Source organism: Macaca fascicularis, chromosome 1, assembly GCF_037993035.2.
Source record: "Macaca fascicularis isolate 582-1 chromosome 1, T2T-MFA8v1.1".
NCBI lineage: Eukaryota > Metazoa > Chordata > Mammalia > Primates > Cercopithecidae > Macaca > Macaca fascicularis.
The window spans coordinates 140,266,990-140,289,374 of NC_088375.1; the positions used below are offsets into that span (position 1 = coordinate 140,266,990).

General features: G+C 39.6%; 1 long non-coding RNA gene and 1 other non-coding gene across 3 annotated transcripts; both read right to left on the minus strand.

Annotated features, from left to right (window-relative positions):
- Positions 1-11,872: 11,872 nt before the first annotated feature.
- LOC123567886 (uncharacterized) lies at positions 11,873-21,649 on the minus strand. Of its 2 annotated transcripts, none has more exons than XR_012417542.1 (2): positions 20,237-20,329; positions 11,873-12,194 (listed from the first exon to the last, which is right to left on the minus strand). It is a non-coding gene; the product is annotated as an uncharacterized lncRNA (long non-coding RNA). The 2 variants fall into 2 exon arrangements; XR_010576981.2 differs by lacking the exon at positions 20,237-20,329 and adding an exon at positions 21,560-21,649 and having other exon boundaries at positions 12,019-12,194.
- Positions 14,988-15,091, minus strand: LOC123571223 (small nucleolar RNA U13). Its single transcript, XR_006695411.2, has one exon. It is a non-coding gene; the product is annotated as a small nucleolar RNA U13 (small nucleolar RNA).
- Positions 21,650-22,385: the final 736 nt, after the last annotated feature.

Here is a 22,385-nt window from a genome sequence, read left to right on the forward strand (position 1 = left end):
ATCAAAGGCAGGGTGGGCATAGTTACCGTAATGGATAGCAGAGGCAAAGCGGCAATCAGAATAGTCTGAGTCGTCTAGAGCGCTGGCCTTAGCTAATTAATCATGGTGTTCCTAGAAATGAAATGGATAGGAAGGCTACTGCGTTCCTACTTAATTTATACAAGCAGAAAATTTCTAGGTTGAATGGACAAAAGATTAATTTGAATTATAAAAACAGAGAATCACAGCCCCTCAATCAATTTCCAGACTTCAGTCAGCTTACAGACCCAAAACCCCTTGAATGAAGGGGAGACCATGTCCCCTTGAGGAAGGACACCACTACATTACTGACAATTGATGCAGTGAATCTTTCTCCCATCCTTCCCCAAAGAGATCTCCGGCCTTTTACCAGGGTAACTGCACTGGGGAAAAGGAAATGATCAGACATTTCGAGGACTACTGGACTGTCAACTCTGAGCTGACATTGATTCCAGGAGACCCAAAATGTCATTATGGTCCGCCAGTTAAAGTAGGGGCTTATGGAGATCAGGTGGAGTTTTAGCTCAGGTCTGACGTACACTGGGTCCAGTGGGTCCCCAGACTCATCCTGTGGTCATTCACCTAGTGCTAGAATGCACAATTGGCATAGATATTCTTAGCAACTGGCAGAACCCCCACATTGGCTCCCTCAATGGTAGGGTGAGGGATATTATAGTGGGAAAGGCCAAATGGAAGCCATTACAGCTGCCTCTACCTAGAAAAATCAAAAACAATATTGCATCCCTGGAGGGATTGCAGAGATTAGTGCCACCATCAAGAACTTGAAAGATGTAGGGGTGGTGATTCCCACCAAATCCCCGTTCAACTTTCTCATTTGGCCTGTGCAGAAGACAGGTGGATCTTGGAGAATGAGAGTGGATTATTGTAAGCTTAACCAAGTGATGACTCCAATTGCAGTTGCTGTACCAGATGTGGTTTGATTGCTTGAGGAAATTAACACATCTCCTGATACCTGGTATGCAGCCATTGACATGGCAAATGCCTTTTTCTCCATTCCTGTCCATAAGGCCCATCAGAAGCAATTTGCCTTCAGCTGGCAAGGCTAGCAATATACCTTTACTGTCCTACCTCAGGGGTATATCAACTCTCTGGCTTTGTGTCAGAATCTTATTCAGAGAGAGCTTGATTGCTTTTGCTTCCGCAAGATATCACACTGGCCCATTACATTGATGACATTATGCTGATTGGATCCAGTGAGCAAGAAGTAGCAAACACACTGGATTTATTGGTAGGACATTTGTGTGCCAGAGAATGGGAAATAAATCTGACTAAAATTAAGGGAACTTCTATGTCAGTAAAATTTCTAGGGGTCCAATGGTGTGGGGCCTGTTGAGATACTACTTCTAAGATGAAGGATAAGTTGCTGCATTTGGCCCCTCCTACAACCAAGAAAAAGGCGCAATGCCTAGTGGGCCTATGTGGATTTTAGAGGCAACACATTCCTCATTTGAGTGTATTACTCTGGCCCATTTATCGAGTGACTGGAAATGCTGCCAGTTTTTAGTGGGATCCAGAACAGAAGAAGGCTCTGCAACAGGTCCAGGCTGCTGTGGAAGCTGCTCTCCCACTTGGGCCATATGACCCAGCAGATCCAGTGGTGCTTGAGGTGTCAGTGGCAGATAGGGATGCGTCTTGGAGCCTTTGGCAGGCCCCCATAGGTGAATCACAGCAGAGGCCTCTAGGATTTTGGAGCAAGGCCCTGCCATCTTCTGAAGATAACTACACTCCATTTGAGAGACAACTCTTGGCCTGTTATTGGGCTTTGGTGGAAACTGAATGTTTGACTATGGGTCATCAAGTCACCATGCGACCTGAACTGCCTATCATGAACTGGGAGCTTTCTGACCCCTCAACCCCTAAAGTGGGTCGTGCACAGCAGCATTCCATCATCTAATGGAGGTGGTATATCTGTGATCAGGCTCGAGCAGGTCCTGAAGGCACAAGTAAGTTATATAAGGAAGTGGCTCAAATGCCCATGGTCTCTACTGCTGCCACCCTGCCTGCTCTACCCCAGCCTGCACTGATGGCCTCATGGGGAGTTCCCTATGGTGAGTTGACAGAGGAAGAGAAGACTAGGGTCTGGTTCACAGATGGTTCTGCACAATATGCAGGCACCTCCCAAAAGTGGACAGCTGCAGCACTACAGCCCCTTTCTAGGACATCCCTGAAGGACAGCAGTGAAGGGAAATCTTCCCAGTGGGCAGAACTTCCAGCAGTACACCTGGTTGTGCACTTTGCATGGAAGGAAAAATGGCCAAATGTGCGATTATATACTGATTAGTAGGCTGTAACCAATGGTTTGGCTGGATGATCAGGGACTTGGAAGAAGTTAATCTCAAAAGAGATTAACATTTGAGTCAGTGGAAGAAGCATGATTGGAAAATTAGCGACAAATTTGAAGAAGAGGAGTGTGGATGGACCTCTCTGAGTGGCCAAAAACCGTGAAGATATTTGTATCCCATGTGAGTGCTCACCAACGGGTGACCTCAGCAAAGGTGGATTTTAATAATCAAGTGGGTAGAATGACCCATTCTGTGGATATCACTCAGTGTCTTTCCCCGGCCAACCCTCTCATCGCCCAATGGACCCATGAACAAAGTGGCCATGGTGGCAGGGATGGAGGTTACGCCTGGGCTCAGCAACATGGACTTCCACTCACCAAGGCTGACCTGGCTGTGGCCACTACTGAGTGCCCAATTTGCCAGCAGCAGAGACCAACACTGAGCCCTCGATGATCAGCCCCATTCCTTGGGGTGATCAGCAAGCTACCCGGTGACAGGTTGATTTATTGGATCTCTTCCATCATGGAAAGGGAAGAGGTTTGTCCTCACAGGAATAGACACCTACTCCAGATATGGGTTTGCCTATTCTACATGCAGTACTCTGCCAAGACAACTATCTATGAACTCATGGAATGCCTTACCCACCATCATGGTATTCCACACAGCATTGCCTCTGACCAAGACACTCACTTCACAGCTAAAGAAGTGTGGCAGTGGGCTCAGCCCCATGGAATTCACTGGTCTTACCATGTTCCCCATTATCCTGAAGCAGCTGGGTTGATAGAGGGATGGAATGGCCGTTTGAAGTCACAATTACAATGCCAACTAGGTGACAATACTTTGCAGGGCTCGGGCAAAGGTCTCCAGAAGGCCGTGTATGCTCTGAATCAGCATCCAATATATGGTACTGTTTCTCCCATAGCCAGGATTCACGGGTCCAGGAATCAAAGGGCAGAAGTGGAAGTAGCACCTCTCACCATCACCCTTAGTGATCCACTAGCAAAATTCTTGCTTCCTTTTCCCACGACATTACATTCTGCTGGCCTAGAGGCCTTAGTTCCAAAGGAAGGAATGCTGCCACCAGGAGACACAACAACAATTCCATTAAACTGGAAGTTAAGATTGCCACCTGGACACTTTGGGTTCCTCCTACCTTTAAGTCAACAGGCTAAGAAAGGAGTTACAGTGTTGGCTGGGGTGATTACCCAGACTATCAAGATGAAATCAGTCTACTACTCCACAACAGAGGTAAGAGTATGCGTGAAATACAGATCATTAGGGCATCTATTAGTATTACCATGCTCTGTGATTAAGATCAATAGGAAACTACAACAGCCCAATCCAGGCAGGACTACAAATGGCTCAGACCCCTCAGGAATGAAGGTTTGGGTCACTCCACCAGGAAAAAACCACGACCTGCTGAGGTGCTTGCTGAAGGCAAAGGGAATACAGAACGGGTAGTAGAAAAAGATAGTCATTGGCTATGACCACGTGACCAGCTAAAGAACGGGGGCTGTAATTGTCATGAGTATCTCCTCCTTTTGCTAAAAACATGTTGGTGAATGTATACACTTGCACTAAGAAAGGATCTTTATTTTGGCCAGGCGCGGTGGCTCACGCCTGTGATCCCAGCACTTTGGGAGGCTGAGGCGGGCGGATCACTAGGTCAGGAGATGGAGACCATCCTGGCTAACACGGCAAAACCCTGTCTCTCCTAAAAATACAAAAAAATTAGCCAGGCGTGGTGGCCGGCTCCTGTAGTCCCAGCCACTTGGGAGGCTGAGGCGGGGGAATGGCGTGAACCCGGGAAGCAGTGCTTGCAGTGAGCCGAGATGGCGCCACTGCACTCCAGCTGGGCGACAGAGTGAGATTCTGTCTCAAAAAAACAAAAAAAAAGAATAAAAGAAGAAAAACACCTTTTCCTTTATCATGTGACATAAGATTTATTGACTTCATGTCAGCATTTAAGCATTGTTAACTTTATGTAATAGTATTTGGGTTGGGGACTGGTGCATTTCCGGTTGAACGAAGGATAGTTGCATTATGTTAGGTGTAATTATGAACTTGTTATTGTCTTTATTTAAAGATTATGTATGATCTCAGGAGTTGTGTATGGGTTCAAGTTGACAAGCAGCAGACTTGTGATGGTTAATACTGAGTGTCAACTTGATGGGATTGAAGGACACCAAGTATTGATCCTGGGTGTGTCTGTGAGGGTGTTGCCAAAGGAGATTAACATTTGAGTCAGTGGGCTGGGGAAGGCAGACCCACCCTTAGTCTGAGTGGGTACCATCTAATCAGCTGCCAGCGAATATAAAGCTGGCAGAAAAATGTGAAAAGGAGAGACTGGCCTAGCCTGCCAACCTACATCTTTCTCCCGTGCTGGATGCTTCCTGCCCTCGAACATCAGACTCCAAGTTCTTCAGTTTTGGGACTCAGACTGGCTCTCCTTGCTCCTCAGCTTGCAGACATCCTATTGTGGGACCTTGTGATTGTGCAAGTTAATATTTAATGAACTCCCCTAATATCCTATTAGTTCTGTCCCTCTAGAGAACGCTGACTAATACAGCAGGTATTCTTAACTGCCTTTTTCAGACAAGCAAATAGACTTCAAAGAGGTTAAATAACTTACTACAGGTTATATACCTAACAAGAAAGGGTGATAAGACTTCAACTCAGGTGTCTTTATTATAAATTCTGTATCATTTCTAAATTCCTTCATCTTCATTTTTAGGCCAGAGCTGCCATAAATCATATACTTTCAGATTGTATTTTTTCATTCTAGTTGCAAGGAAATTGAAGTTTAGGGTTATCACATCCCAACTCCAATGTCATTTTTAGTGTGTATGTATAAAAGTTTATTCATTTAATTAAAACCTTTGTGTCTAAAATTGCTGAAGTTGTTCTGGGTTGCAGTGAGTTTTGTAGGTTCAGTTTTGTTAATGAGAGAACAACACAGCAGATGACAGAATTAACAAGTCCACCCCTCCACCCTCTGTCCCAGAAGAACAGTTTAGAAAACAGTGCTGTGATGGAGAGCTGTTGAAGACATAAGCATATGGAATAGAGCTTGAAGGAGATCACTTAGCTTCTACTCATAATCAGGAAAAGAGTCAGCAATCCAGGTGAGAAATAGGCCCTCCATTAAGCCACCCTCTGTGGGGATGATGACCTAAATTCCAGTTTATTTTTAGAAACACAATTGACAGGGATTAGTAACTCACTGTGAATGTGGAGTTGGGAAGGATAGAGAAAGGGATGCTTCCTGTGGAAACCTGAGGACAAATAGCTTAAGTGAAAACAAGGATTCCTGGCTTCCTTGCTCCTTTGGACAGAAGGAGGTTACGGTTGGCAGTTTTCATCTTAGTGTTCTAGAAGGAAGCCATTTATGATTAGGACTGTTTTTGAATACACTGTCTTCTGATGTGGTGAATTCCCTCAAAACTGGGAAGCGTTAAGTCAAAATCTAAGTAACCACCTACCATGATTATTATTAGGTAGGAAACTGAGATAGATGGTCTGTACAGTCCTTTCAAGTTCTGAGCCTGAGTCTATGCCTTTGAATTTGAAATGAAAGAGATGTTTCTAGGTGCTGAAAATCTAAAATCACTGCATTAAGCAATTGCAGTATTTTTGTTATGTCACTGTTATGAATGTCAGCAAGGAAGCATTTAAACCCCATTACCTAGGAGACCTCTCTAGAGTGCTGGGGGAAAAATAATTCTATCTAAAGTAAAAATATCCTTCAGAAATTAAGGTGAAATATAGATGTTTTCAGACAGAAAGGAGAATTAGTTATCAGCAGCCTTACACTAATTGAAATGCTGATGGGAGGTCATTAGATAGAAGGAAAATAATCCCAGATGGAAATACAGAAATGAAGAAAAGGATGAAGCAAAATTAACCAGGCATTGTGGTGCATGCCTGTAATCCCAGCTACTTGGGAGGCTGAGGCAGGAGAATCGCTTGAACCTGGGAGGCGGAGGTTGCGGTGAACTAAGATCATGCCAGTGCACTTCAGCCTGGGCAAAAAACAGAAAGAAAGAAAAGGATGAAGAGCTCTAGAAAAGGTAAATATAATGAACATCAACTGTTACAAAACAATACTAATACTGGGAAGTGTAAAATTTATGCAAAACTAAAATACATGACAGCCATAATGGAAAAGGCAAAAAGCTGGAGTTAAAGTGTTATGAAGTTCTAGCACTGTCAAGAAAGTGGTAAAAGCAATAATTTGTATTAAAAATACCAAGATGTGTTTTGTAACATCAAAAAGAAGTTAAAAGAGGGGAAAATAGAATACTGGGGTAATTCAAAGAAAGGCAAGATTGAAGAAAAAAGGTAAATGAAACAGTGGGTTACATAGAAAGTAAATAGTAGGATGGTAGATATAAACCTGCTTAAATTAGTAATCACATTAAATGAAAATTGACCAAACATTCTGAGTATTAACCTACTGTTGTTGCACTAGGAAAAAAACAAAATCTATCTACATCCTGTCTTGAAGAGACACGCCTTAAATAAAGGTGCACAGGAAGTGCAAGGATGGAAAAGAATACAACTTGCAATAAAAACTGGTATAGCCATACTAATGTCAGATAACACAGATTTTAAGTCAAGGAGGATTACTGGAGATAAAGAGAGATATTCCATAATGATAAGTCAATCAACAAAGAAGATTTCAAAATTCAAAATAAGATCATTTCAAAATATATAAGGCAAAAATAGACAGCTAAAAGGAAAAATGGACAAATCCACAATCATAAGGGTTACTTTAACACACTTCTGAACAGAAAAAAATAAAAATTAAACAAAAAAACAAAAAATAAAAATCAAGACCACAGTTAACAAACTTAACCTAACTAACACACAGAGAACACTGTCAACCGTGACAAAATTCGTATTTCATTTAAGCTCATATTTAAATTTTACCAAAATTGACAATAAGCAGGCCATATAGAAGGCCTCAAAACATTTCAGAGGGTGGAAATTATTCAAAATGTGCTCTCTGACCTTAGGGAAATTATACTAGAAATCAATAACAAAAGATAACTAGAAAATCCTCAACTGCCTGGAGATTAAACAGAACACACTTCTAAATGATCTGTGGATCAAAGAAGAAATAAGAAACACTAGAAAATATTTCAAACTGACCAGTAGCGAAGATGTGCCATATTAAAAATTGGCTACAGCTAAAGCAATGCCTGGAGAGAGATTCTTAGCCTTCACTACATGTCTTGGAAGGTTGAAGGGTTAAAATCAATTAAACTTTATCTTAAGAAGCAACAAGAGAGGCTGGGCACGGTGGCTCATGCCTGTAATCCCAACACTTTGGGAGGCCGAGATGGGTGGATCACCTGAGGCATAAAGATTGGAAAAGAAGAAATAAGAGACCAGCCTGGCCAACATGGTGAAACCCAGAAACCAGTAAAACCAAACAAAATTAAAGAAAAATAATAAAGCTAAGGACTGATTCTTTGAAAAGATTAAGAAAATTGATAAACCCCCAGTAAAACTAATCAATAAAAGAAGAGGAAAAATAACATCAGGAATGAAAAAAGTATTACTAGAGACTACAAACATTGAAAGATATGATGATATAATGAACAACTTAACACAATTTGAAAATTTGAATAAGAACAAAATTAAGGACAAAATAAACTGACAAAAAATCTGGAGAGTCCCCATTTACTAGTGGAAATCGAATCAGTTATTTAAGACATTTCCACAAGCAAAATGTAAAGCCTCACCAGTGAATCCTTTCAAACATTTAAAGAAGACATTACCCCAATCTTATGCAAGTTCTTCTAGAAAATAAAAAGAAGAGAATACTTACAAACTCTGTAAGTTCATCCTCACCTTGATGCCAAAACCTGACAAAGACATCACAATATACAGAAAAGCAACTCTCAGTATATTAAAAGAATTAATTGTATGTATATTACTACCAAGTGAGGTTACTTCTTTGTGTGTGCAAAAGTAGTTTAACATTTGAAAAATCAATCAACATAATTTACACATTAATTTTCTTAAAGGGATAAAAACATAGCTATCTCAATAAATAAATGCAAATTTTAAAAAAGATTTTATAAAATTCAACAATATGATTTTTAAAAATACTCTTAGCAAACTGTAAGCTATGACTTCCCTAAACTGATAGAGATACACTCTTCTGCAGACTATTTAGTGATAAAATATTTAAAGGTTTGGCCCTGAGATTGGGAATCACACAAGAATATCTACAGTTACAACCTCTATTCAACATTGTGCTAGAGATTCTAGCCATAAAATAAGGCGAGAAAAAGAAATGAAAGGCATAAAGATTGGAAAAGAAGATATAAAATAGTCATTGTTTGCAAATGATGTAATTATTACAGGGAAAATTAAAAAGCATTTATAACCTGTTAGAATTCGAATTGGAGATGAATTTAGAAAAAAAAAACTGCTTAAAATTCAGTATTCACAAGTCACTTATATATTAACACCAAACAGGAAATGGAATTTATGAAATGATATTATTTAAAATAACATCAAAACATCAAATATTTAGGAAATCTAAGGACAGATGTATACAGATGTACATCTGAAATACACAAAATATTTTTGGCAAAAATTAAATAACCAAACAGAAGAATATATCATTTTTGTGAATTGAAAGGTTCAGTATTATAAAGATGGCAGTTCTCTCCCAAGTTGATATATACATTCAACCAAGTCTTATTTATTCTTGTTAAGTACTTTACAAATGTGCTTTGAGGCACTTTGATGTAGTCTGTCTCATGATCCTCAAAAAGGCAGAGTAGGTGTTTTGAACTCTCTTTTAGTGGGTTCAAAGACTTGCCATACAGCTAGTAAGAGAAGGTAGCACCCGAACTATATCTCTTTGTTGTAAATTACTTTTTACTTTGACATTCTTTATTTTTCACTTTATTATTATTATTATTATTATTATTTTGAGACAGAGTCTCACTCTGTCGCTTAGGCTGGAGTGCAGTGGTGTGATCTCAGCTCAATGCAACCTCCGCCTCCCGGATTCAAGCGATTCTCATGCCTCAGCCTCCCAAGTAGGGTTACAGGCATGCACCACCATGTTCAGCTAATTTTTGTATTTTCAGTAGAGACAGGGTTTCACCATGTTGGCCAGGCTGGTCTGAAACTCCTGACCTCAGGTGATTCACCCGCCTTGGCCTCCCAAAGTGTTGGGATTACAGGTGTGAACCACCGCGCCCAGCCTCTTTTTCACTTTATGCCACAGACTATTCCAGTCCTATTCTACCTGGCTACATCCCTTCCTCATAGGATCCTTCCTCAAAGGATCCCAGAGATCCCTTGGGGAACACACTGTTGGATTTAACTCACCTCAAAATCCAAGTCTTTAAAAAAAAAAACTATGCATGCTGCATATTATGGAAATTTATTCATTTAAATAAATGCCTTGAATTTAAAGTTAGAAAAAATTTTCCACCCAGCACTGGAGTTTGCAGACTGATTGTCAGACTTTGTTGCCTCCTTCAAAACTAGCACCATTCAAGGGACACTCTGGAGATGTGAGACTAAATATTTAACTGAATATTGTAATTAGTTTTGTAACAACAAAGTGGTTCTAGCCGGCTCCAGAAATTAATGCCTAATCTGGAGAAAGCCCTACATTATTTTGGGATCTTGTAAGACTTCATGTGATAAAGACAAAAATTTTCTAGCATGAGGGAGTTGAGTCGGTTGTGTAAGTTACACATTGTTTTGGTTACTCATTGAATAGGTCTTTTCTTCCCTCACTGCTTTCCTCTCTTTTAAGTTATGTATGATGCTGAAGAGGGATTTTTTTTTTGTTTTTTTTAAAGCTCATAAGCTTATTTGGGCTAAGCTTTTATCAGATAAGGCTCCTCATAAAATAATGTGTCCAGTACTGTTCAGAGCTTCCCCAGTGTTACCAGCCTCCCTTGGAATTACACTGAAGTTGTCATTGGTCAGATTACATTTGAAGTATAATCTGTAATAATTAAATGTGTAATTTAAGAAGAATGTAGACATATACCAGTTGGCATTGATGATGGAGCACTGAGAACTTATTCAAGAAATGTTGAGGAACTATAATTAACAAAATTTTAGTGACCTATTGTGAATGTAGAATTGGGAAGGTGAGGCTGGAGTTGGACAAGGTAGGGAAGGGCCAGAACCTGTAAACCAAGTCACATGATGAATAAGTGAAGACTGGAGGTTCCTCTCCTGGAAAAGAGGAAACTAGGGACATGACGGCTGTCTTCAAATACTGCAAGCAAATAGGAATTAAAATTACACTATTTATTTGCTCCTTTGGGAAAAAGATATGATCAAAAGCTAAGATTAATGGAGAGGCACATTTCTGCTTTATATAAAGAACTCATTTTACAATTAGAATAGTTCAAAATGGAACACATGACCTTGTGATCTATCAGTCATTAGGGACACACTCAAAGCAAAAACTACATGACCACTGTCTTAGTCTGTTCTTGCTGCTATCACAAAATACCACGGCCTGGATAACTTATAGACAACAGAAATTTATGTATGACAGTTCTGGAGGCTGAGAAATCCAAGATCAAGGCACCAGCAGATTGGGCGTTTGGGAAGGGTTTGTTCTCTGCTTCCAAGATGGTGCCTTGCTGTTGTGTCCTCACGTGGCAGACGGGTGAATGCTATGTCCTCACATGTTCAAAGGCAGAAGGACAAAAGGGGCCGATTGCTGTGTGAAGCCTCTTCTATAAGGGCATTAATCTCATTCGTGGGGATGATGATGCCCTCATGACCTAATCACCTTCTAAAGGCTCCACCTCTTAATACTATCACTTTGGTGATTAACTTTCAACATACGAATTTTGGAGAGACACATTCAGACCATAGAAACCACCTTTAAGCATATTGTGGAAAAAAAAATCTTTTTGGGGAAAGGAAGTAAAAAAAAAACCTCATTCCCAGCTGGGCTGCATTCAAACATGCTTTGACACACAAGTGTTCCTTTGGTGAAATAGCTTACATCCTGTGACCTCAACTCCCTGCCAGGATCACTGGGCTGTTGTTCTTGGCTTCCAGTCTTCTGTCTTATTAGAAACATAAATGTGATATTACTATTGGGTTGTTATATTCAAAGATTTTTGTGTCTTACATAAAGTTATGGGTTGCACTGAATACATTTATTTATAACTTAATTCAACAAACATTTAATGACAACTTACTATGTCCCATCACTATACCAGATACTAGACACGAAATGGCAATTAAAAAACACTCCCTGTCCTTGTAGAGCATAGAACATAACACTATCAGAAGCTGGCAGTTAGTGAGTGAGTGCTCTCAGAGAGTTCTATTATCAGATTTATTTGGAAAAGTCAGATTTGGTTAAATACCATTTTTTCCCAAGAATGAATAGCAGAATTTCCCTGTATAAAAAGCCCAAGATTAGAAGCCAATTTTAAATTAAAGCTAAAATAGTATGACTTATATTATTCTGAAAATGTTGTCATTCCCCATTTCCAAAATAATACAATGAATAATCAGAAAAGCTGTATCCATGATTTTCTTTTAGGAGACTTTAATACAAAACTACTGTGAACTTCACCTAAAATATGTCTTCTGCTGCTTGTCTAGATCTGAATGTCCAGTACAGCTATCAGAAGCCACAGGTGACTATTTACATTAAACGAGTTAACATTATATACAATTTAAAGTTTAGTTCCTCTGTTGCACTAGCGATATTCCAAGTGCTCCATAGCCACATGTGGCTGGTGGCTTCCATATTTGACAGTGCAGCTATAGAACATTTCCATCACGGCAGGAAGTTCTGTTGGCAGTACTGATTGAAAGAGGGCTCATCACATCCAGAAGCTGGTCCTATAGCTGGGGAGCAACAACAAAAAGTATTTGATAAAGTTTAATGCCCATTCATGATTTAAAAACAACAACAACAAAATGAACAAACAAACAAACAAAAACTCTTAGCAGTTTGTGAACAGAAGGGGATGTCCTTAAACCAGAAGATGACTTTCTCACTGAACCACTTGAGTCAGAGCATCTCATGATATCTTAGGAAGATAGTGTAAATTAGAAAACGGCCACTTTGCTGTGTATATACCAAAGGCATCATAGTGACTTAAAAATATCCCAACAGTTGTGTACAAATATGGGTTGACAATGTGTTAATCAAATGTTACGAATACAAGTATAAGAATAACCGGCAAGGCGGTGGCTCATGCCTGTAATCCCAGCACTTTGGGAGGCTGAGGTGGGTGGATCACCTGAGGTCGGGAGTTCGAGACCAGCCTGACCAACATGGTGAAACCCCATTTCTACTAAAATACAGAAAATTAGCCGGACATAGTGGTGTGTGCCTGTAGTCCCAGCTACTTGGGAGACTGAGGCAGGAGAATCACTTGAACCTGGGAGGTGGAGTTTGCAGTGAGCCGACATCACGCCACTGCACTCCAGCCTGGTGACAGAGCAAGACTCCGTCTCTAAAAAAAACCAGCAAAATAAATTTATCTGATGTATATTGGCATAGTCCTAAAAGAACAGACTATACATTCTGCCATGAAGCAAAGTCAAGTAAAGGATATGTTGTATAAAGTTAAAATTCTTTTGAACTTCTGGCTCAACAGTTAAGTATATTGGTCTGAGTGCTCACAAGGGGCTGAACTAGACTTCTGAAATTCAGGAGCCTTATTTGACAGTGGCCTGCCTTCAGCTCATCATGTGCACATATGTGTATGTGTGGTTTTTGCTTTATTAACTGTAGCCATTTTATTCACTGTTTTTTTCTGTATGGTAATTTTTCTAGTTGTAGGAATTCTTAGGTGCTGGTGAAAAAGGCTACAGTGCCACTGCAGTTCTACATACTAGTAGAGCTAAATTCCAATTTACATTTCAAAACAGAGCCTTGTATGTTATCTTTGATCTACAATCTAGTATCAGTAATCACAAGGTCTAAAAATAATGGCAACTAAAAATCAGTCACTTCCTACTTGCTCTATGCTGGACATTGTGCAATGTGTTTCATTCCATTTTTCTTATTTCCTTTGTATAATAACTCTGTTATCTAAAATAGTATTAGCCCCATTCAACACATAGTCCAACAAGCTGAGCTAAGTTGCCCAAATAATATGCCCAAATCATGCCCAATTGTTCAATCAGGTTTGAACCCAGTCTGATTTCTATATCTGTATTTCTTTCGCTGTCCCATTATCTAGGGCTCCTGATTAGGAATCATAATAATAAATGCCATTTTCTAGTGTTTATTACATACAAGATAATTCTAAGCATTTTTCTCAGTAGGTCATTTAAACCACACAGGTACACATAGGATTCTTTTTTCACAGATGAAGACACATGGGGCAGTGGGATTGCCTAGCCCAGTGCGGAAGTGGCAGGCAGGGCTGAGCCAGGACCTGGGCAACTAGGCTTCAGAGTCTGTGCTCTTCTCCATTACGCTCTAAGTTTTTCCCTCAGAAATTTAAGAATATACGTTGGTGTTTATAGTCCAACTGCAAGGAACTGGGTCACTTAGAATGCTCTACAAATATATGGAGGACTTGGGAAAGCAAATCAAAATAGCCTTGGAACCCAGGGAAGAGAGGCCAGCAGTCCCAGGCATGGAAGAAGGTTAGGTGAGACAATGACCAAAAATGATTCTGGTGGGCCCTGGTGCTCAGGGCCAGCTGCGGCTCAAAGTCAGGACGGTGGCAAGGCACGGAATTGTTGGATGTTTTTCAGCAGTGAACAGGAAGGCAGGAGAGTGGAGGGCTGGAACATTCCTGGAACTGGAATTTTTTAGGGTAGACACAGCAAAAAATCATAGAGTTTGAGGAACTAAGGGTTCTGGGTGACAAAACGTGGACCATGGGTTCAGACTAGAGAAGAAAGAAAATCTGGGAGCAGGCCGGGTGCAGGTGGCTCACGCCTGGAATCCCAATACTTTGGGAGGCCAAGGCAGGTGGATCATCTGAGGTCGGGAGTTTGAGACCAGCCTGACCAACATGGGGAAACCCTGTCTCTACTAAAAATACAAAATTAGCCAGGCATGGTGGCACATGCCTGTAATGCCAGCTACTGAGGAGGCTGAGGCAGGAGAATCATTTGAACCTGGGAGGTGGAGGTTGTGGTGAGCTGAGATTGAGCCATTGAACTCCAGCCTAGGCAACAAGAGTGAAACTCTGTCTCAAAAAAAAAAAAAAAGAAAAGAAAAGAAAATCTGGGAGCAGATGGGAAAAAATGGCACTTTTAAACTTATTCAGCCTTCATTTGACAGAATGGATATTATGCTTTATTAGTTGATCAGTTAAGGAGAGCATCTAAGTCGTCTAATATGATATGCTCTCACTGGGTTGAGTATAACTGAAAAGCAGATTGAGTGAGTTGGCAAAATCCTTGGGATTCAGGGCACAGTTACATCTGGTTGGTGTGTAAATTAGTGTCGCTTTTCTGAGGTTAATTTTCCAATGTCTGCCTACTGAAATCCTGATAGTCCTTTGACTCAGCTACTTCACCTCTTTGAATTTATCTTATGGAAATGCTCAAGTTTTCATGAACATATCTTCAAAGAAGCAAGTTTTAAAAGACTAACCATGTTTGAAGTTATTATGCTAATCTAAATACACGCAACCATATATATATACAAAGTGTACTCTTTTTTCCTCATGTCACATGGGCAATGTGCTGATGTTGTAACAAGGTTTGAGGGAGGCACATTTTACACATGAGCCTGACACCCCAATCATCATGCTTATGAACTACAAGAGGTCTTCTAAGAGTACCTTTAATATAACTTTAGAGATCTGTACCTCTGTCAAAAAGTCAACAGGTTTTTTTTTTCTGCTAAGCAGAAGGAAGTATTCACTAATGCGTATGTATCTTTTAGACTGAGAATAATTTGTTTAAAAAAGTATATAACCCGGCTGGGCGCGGTGGCTCACGCCTGTAATCCCAGCACTTTGGGAGGCTGAGGTGGGTGGATCACGAGGTCAGGAGATCAAGACCATCCTGGCTAACATGGTGAAACCCTGTCTCTACTAAAAATGCAAAAAAAAATTAGCCGGACGTGGTGGCGGGCGCCTGTAGTCCCAGCTACTCGGGAGGCTGAGGCAGAATAGCGTGAATCTGGGAGGCGGAGCTTGCAGTGAGACGAGATTGCACCACTGCACCCCAGTCTGGCCGACAAAGTGAGACTCCGTCTCAAAAAATAAAAATAAAAAAATTATGTAACATATCATTTGAAAGTGATTTCATCCGTCCAACCAGTCAGGCTTTCTTATTAAGCGTCACACAAATTTGGTTATGGTACGTAAAGTGACAACCCTTTCTTTCTTTCTTTTGTTTTTTCAGATGACATTATATACTTATTCAAAGACAAAGAGCTCAAAACATCATTCCTCCCCCAAATGAAAAATGTCTGGGAATTTTCCTAATCCATTTTCTCTGAAACCCAATTGGGAAGCTAGCCACCTTGAGTTCTATACTTGAAAGGCAAAGACTAGATCTGTAAGTCTGCCTGTATGTAGACAACTTCTTACAAGACCTCCTAATGAGAGTAATGGCAGAAATAGGGGAAATGAAAATTAAGACAAGTTTTGCAAGTGTTATTCCAAAGAATCCAGAATATTTCCATTTTGCCCATGGTAAAACTATCCAAGGAAGATTAAGTAATTTGGATTGGTCAGGATGTGAACCTAGGCTGGCCTGGCTTCTAAGTCTGTGATTTTTCTGTTATCCCATGACATGGTGTACACTACAAGAAATGCTGATCTTAATAACATAGCTACCTGTATTGAGAATTCATTAGGTCAGGTACTCTTCTAAGCACTTTGTTTCTATTCTCACTCAGCAAATTTTAGTGAGCTCTTTATTGATTTACAAGATTATGCATCTATGAACTCAGTTACACTGGCTGTTAATTAAATTCCCCTCAAGTTTGGTTTGTAAAAAATTAATTGATGTTCATTCTTTTTTCAGAAGACACCAGGTTTTTAGCCTTGGATCAAGATATCTAAAAAAATAAAATAAAAATTCAGTAAAAATCTAGATCTTGCTCAGCTCCAAATTCTTGAACTGCTTTCAGAGTACTGAGAACATTGTAGCCCAAACATGCAATGGCATTTTATAAGCCTCATGAGCTCTGAGGACTAAGTTCTGATTTTTTTTTTTTTTAATCTTGTCCAGATCCCTATCTAAGGGGTCTAGGGAGTCATGCCCTACAAACCATAAATTCTCATCAGATGGATTTTATTTAACCCTATATATTGTGACTTACTTTCCAACCTGACTGTGGCATAACATTATGAGACAAGGAAGAAAATAAAAATATTTTACTCCAAAACATGTTTATTTGCCATATCTTGAAATGGCCCTGCAAAGCTGTCTTTCATGGGGGAAAATTTGCATCTGTAAAGAATCTCTATAAACATAGCTAGATCTTTTACTTCCAGGCCCTCCCAATCCTAAAGAGATTAACTGAAAGTCTAGCACTTCTTAAAGATCTGAGTAGGAAACATTTCATCTGTTATCTCTAAGGGCAGCCACTGTAAGACTTCAAAAGACCCTTGGTCTTCACAATCTTTTATCTTAACCTGAACATTTTCCTTCTATTAACCCCAGTCTTTAGACAAACTCAACCAATTGTCAATCAGAAAATGTTTAAATTCACCCGTAGCCTGGAAGCCCCCTGATTTGAGTTGTCCCAACTTTCTAGACGAAACCAATGTATTTCTTTTTTTTTTTTTTTTTTTTTTTGAGACGGAGTCTCGTTCTGTAGCCCAGGCTGGAGTGCAGTGGCCGGATCTCAGCTCACTGCAAGCTCTGCCTCCCGGGTTCACGCCATTCTCCGGCCTCAGCCTCCCGAGTAGCTGGGACTACAGGCGCTGCCACCTCGCCCGGCTATTTTTTGTATTTCTTAGTAGAGACGGGGTTTCACCGTGTTAGCCAGAATGGTCTCGATCTCCTGACCTCGTGATCCGCCCATCTCGGCCTCCCAAAGTGCTGGGATTACAGGCTTGAGCCACCGCGCCCGGCCACCAATGTATTTCTTAAATGTATTTGATTGATGTCTCATACTTCCCTAAAATGAATAAAACCAAGCTGCGTCCCCAACTACCTTGGGCACATGTTCTACAGACCTCCTAAGGACTGTGTCGTAGGCCGTGGTCACTCATATTTGGCTCAGAATAAATATTTTCAAATATTTTGCAGAGTTTGACTCTTTTTGTTGACAGCTCCTTCTTAGCCATATGCACATCACTACATATTGTGTTTTGGAATTTATAAATGCTAAATGCTAATTTATAATTTTAAAGGTTCTATTGATTTTTTGCTGCCATAAAATGATCTATTTGAATCTATCTTCGATAAAGTACAGTTGTCAAGCTGCTTGATGGAATCAGCAAGAAACAGCTTCACTTCCTACAGTGGAACCAAGTGCTTAAGCAGAGAAACAGTGTTTCTGACTATCATGGTTAAAAAAAATCTCTCCAATATAAATTATAGGGTGGTAAAAAGAGCTGAAAGATTTTGTTTTGTTTTGTTTTTTAACAGTTTTTATTTTCCGAATGACAACAGCTTCATTTTCCAATATTTTCTGTAGTACACAAAACCTACCATCTGTATTTATATATTTTTACACCAGACTTTTCATTTTTACCACTTTTTACTAGTGATCATCAACTGGATTGCACAAAGAAGATATATTTAAGGCTCTTTCTGAATCGTGTGGTTTAGTTAAAAATCTCACAATATGTTGATAGTTTGTCTTTCAGGACTTGGGCTTTGACATACGTAAATTAAAAATTTCCAGTCAAATTCAGTGCTGACAATTTGAGTGTTTTATGTAACAGTGAAAGAAATTCAGAACTGAATTGAAGATTAAAAAATTAAAGTGTGCATACAACAAAACAAAAACATTGGAAGAGAGATGAACTATTGTTTTAAAACTATTGAACCATATTCCAAATAATATGACTTCTTAGGACCTCACAATTTAAGACCAGCTTAACTGTATTTATTTTTTTATAAAAAGAACACCATATAAAACTGTCAACAACTGAAAATATGGACATAAAAATAAATACAGTAGTTTTAAGATTTTTCACAGTTATATAAAACATTTAAAAATTATCAAATATTTATAACATATCAATTACATATAACACACATATGTAATATAACACACATATACATATGTAAGTAACTTCATTTGTGGACAGTGCACAAATTGTTAAATAGTACAGAAACCAGATTTACTTTAGCTTGTTTCTGAATAGTTCAGTAAGTCATGTTATTTGGAGTATGATAGGGGTCAGCAAACTATAGCCCATAGGCCAAATCAGGCCTGCCACCTGTTTTTGTAAAGTTGTAAATAAAACTAAAAACTCAAAAAGAATCACCAATAGGATGATTTTTACCTAGGATGATTTTTGACTAAGAACACAGCCATGCCCATTTATCTACACATTGCCTATGATTGATTGCTTTCCTGCTACAACATTAGAGTTGAGGAGCTGGGACATCTTTACTCTCTGTCTCTTTAAAGAAAAAAGTTTGCTGATCCTTGGATTTGATGAATGAGTCATACTGTGAGATAAATATTTCACTAGCTATTTCAGTAAATGTCTATTTTACATACAGGAATTCCCACTGCTGGGTTTTCACTAATACGTCTAAAATAGAATATAAGATGGACCAAAATAGCCTAACTGTCCACATTAGTATATGCATATGCATTTTATATTCATTTGTACTAAATTTGCTTTGTATGACCATATCATAGCTATTATTCTATACATATAGATAAGGTTTGCAACCTACTTCAGGGACTCATGGCTCCTCTGAAATCGTGGCCTCTTAGACTTTATTCGAGTCTGTGAGCCATATGCTTGGTTCTAAACACTCTGAACCATATTTCCCTTGGCTGTGAGATGAAATACATGTTATGGGAAGTTGCATAAGAGTTCTAAATGGCATTAAGAACTAGAGGGATATGAATAGCCGCTCTCTTTGCCCTGAAGTCTTGTTTTTAGGTCTCACAATGTGAAATATAAAAAGAATCCTATTAGCTTATAGAACCTTAAAGAGAAAATCATGGTGACTAAGATTTACTGAGCTTCTGTGGTGCTGTGCACTCTACCTACATTCTCTCATTTTGTCTGCACAACAAACTTAAGAAACAGGTTGATGCATTATCCTTGCTTTACAAAAGAGAAAACTAAGGCTTAATTAAGACCCTTGTCCAAGGTCACACAACCGGTAATTGACAGAGCCAGAACTCACACATAGAATTGTCCAATTACTGGCCGGGCGCGGTGGTTCAAGCCTGTAATCCCAGCACTTTGGGAGGCCGAGACGGGCGGATCACGAGGTCAGGAGATCGAGACCATCCTGGCTAACACGGTGAAACCCCGTCTCTACTAAAAAATAGAAAAAAAAAACCTAGCCGGGCGAGGTGGCGGGCGCCTGTAGTCCCAGCTACTCGGGAGGCTGAGACAGGAGAATGGCGTAAGCCCAGGAGGCGGAGCTTGCAGTGAGCTGAGATCTGGCCACTGCACTCCAGCCTGGGCGGCAGAGCGAGACTCTGTCTCAAAAAAAAAAAAAACAAAAAACAAAAAAAAAACCAATTGTCCAATTACAAAGTCAGGGCTCTTAATCACTATCTTACTATTAAATAATAGGTGCTAGTATTTATGTACTTTAAAATACCTTCAAATGAGGTGATGGATATGTTAATTTGTTTTCTTTAATTATTTCACATTGTATTCATAAATTACAGCATCACTTTGCACTCATAAACATATACAATTATACATTATAATTTATAGATATGGTTGATTTACAATTTTAAAAAAAAAAACCTTCACATGTCTTTTAACATAAGACCATCGAGCTAGAGAATATTATGGAATTACCTGGTAGACTGATGTCTCTGCTTCCCCTTGCTGGCAGAGCTCAGTGGGAGCCTCACTCCTGGCTGCCATTCCTTCCTTCTTGCAGAGTCACCCTTTCCTATTCCCCAGTATCCCCAACCTGCATACCCAGATGAGTCACAAATCCTGCCTTTGAGGTTTCTCTGGCATCTCGTCCTCTGTACAAACCTCAGCCTGTAGACACTTCCAGTTTCTGAAGCCCAATAAACAAGGATAGATGCTACTGTCCTACTGTGGAAATCACTCATCGGGAAGGTGACTTACTGCAAACGGGCAGAGAGAGATGGGACTGATGGAAAAGGGCAATCACAGAGAGCTCTAGGGTCTGCTGACTGCCAGAAGTCTTCCTGATGGGATGCTTAGGACTCTGTGAGAGACAGTGTCTGAGGGCTTGCAGATCTCTTCCAGGTAATCTGGCTTTATGACTTGAAGACCCAATTAAAAAGACCTAAGAGCACTGGAAAATGTTTCAAACCGGGCACATTTGGGCAATGAATATTTATGGATACAGGGATGCAGATGGTATGTTTGCTGTGGTGAATTTTCAGTGTAGAAATCCCAAAAGCAAATGAAATAAGATCCTCTTTTTTAGTTTATTTACTTGAGAAATTGGCACTTCGGCTTTCTCAGGCCCAGCTGGCCTCATGCCACTTACATTTGTAACCTCTGCAGTGTTTTTCAGAAATGCATGGAAGGTCCCGTAACATAAAATCTAAAATGTAATTTTATCTGAGGGTGGAATGCATCACAGCCTAAAAGGTTTGCAGCATCCTTAATGGGCAAACAACACTTGCAGCATCCTGATAGAAAGAAAAGTGACAAGAATGCCCGCTGCTCCTACAATTCACTATTTAACACTGTATTCAAAATATCAGCCAGTACAATTAAACACGTGAAAGAATGTAGAGGCAAAAACCTTGGAAAGGAGTAAACATAAAAACCCAAAGAGAATCACTGACAAACTACAAACAATTCGAGAACTCAGGAAAATGCTAGTATACACCTAGGTCCCAAGTTGACTAGTAGCACCCAGCGGCCATCTTGAAACTGTCTCCCTGGCCCTCCTCCTCACCAGAGACAGATAACTGTCTTCAGTTATATTCTCTTCAAGACCATGTCCTCAGATTATCCAACAGAATCTTCCTGAACCAATATAAAGAATATAGTAAGCTGCTTAAGCATTCTTCCTAAGCAGCCTATTTAAAAAAAAAAAAAAAACTCAATGGAATTTTTGGCATGTTTATCATCTGAAAGCCACCAGCTGTACTCAGTTTGTCCCCTCTTCTGTGACAGTGCTGGTCCTACCCGAGACTCTTCAACTTGTGTGAATTAGGTCTTCCAAGCATTATCAAAGGAAAAGCAACTTTCCCGGGAAGGGTGGTTGCAGTAATCATTGTGCATATGTCTCTTGCAATAATACTTAAAATCAGATGGTGCTGACCCACTTAGAAACAAGGATTAAAGAAATCTGCTTAGAATTGAATTGAGTCCACCCCAGCAACTTGCGAAGAGAAATGCATTCCACAGAATGCCCTTCAGAGAACCTCTCATTAGCCAGACTGCAGACCTTTGATTTCTTTTCATTTAATATATGACTGCCTGGAATTCATTTAAACGTGGATGTGATACATGTTCATATGTATGCTCATAGCATATTACTTTAGTCTTTTATTTTTCCTGGACAACATATGCAGTCTTATGTAGGATTTAGTCATCTGTAGCTCTAACCTAAATTTTAAAAGTTGTGTATTTTTAATAAAAAGTATATATATTCTAGATGATTTCTTTGTAAATTTGTATATGGTTTCAAATACATCAGAATTTTTAAAAAGTAAAGCATTGACTTTTAAACTGGAAACTTTTGCTGAGCCTTTAATTTAGTATTACAAAAAAAATGAATAGCAGAATCTGTTACTTCTCCTACCAATCAGATACAATAGAATCTGCCCAGAAATGTCTACTTGCTTGCCCTAACCTCTGTCAAGTTTGTGTTTATTCTTCTGTCTATACATTTGTTTCTATGTCACATTTGATGTTATCTATCACTAATGTGCTTTCTTTAAAATGTGTTCTTACTACGTGTCCTATTGCAGATGGATTTACATCAGTATATCTCCCATAGACTGAAAAT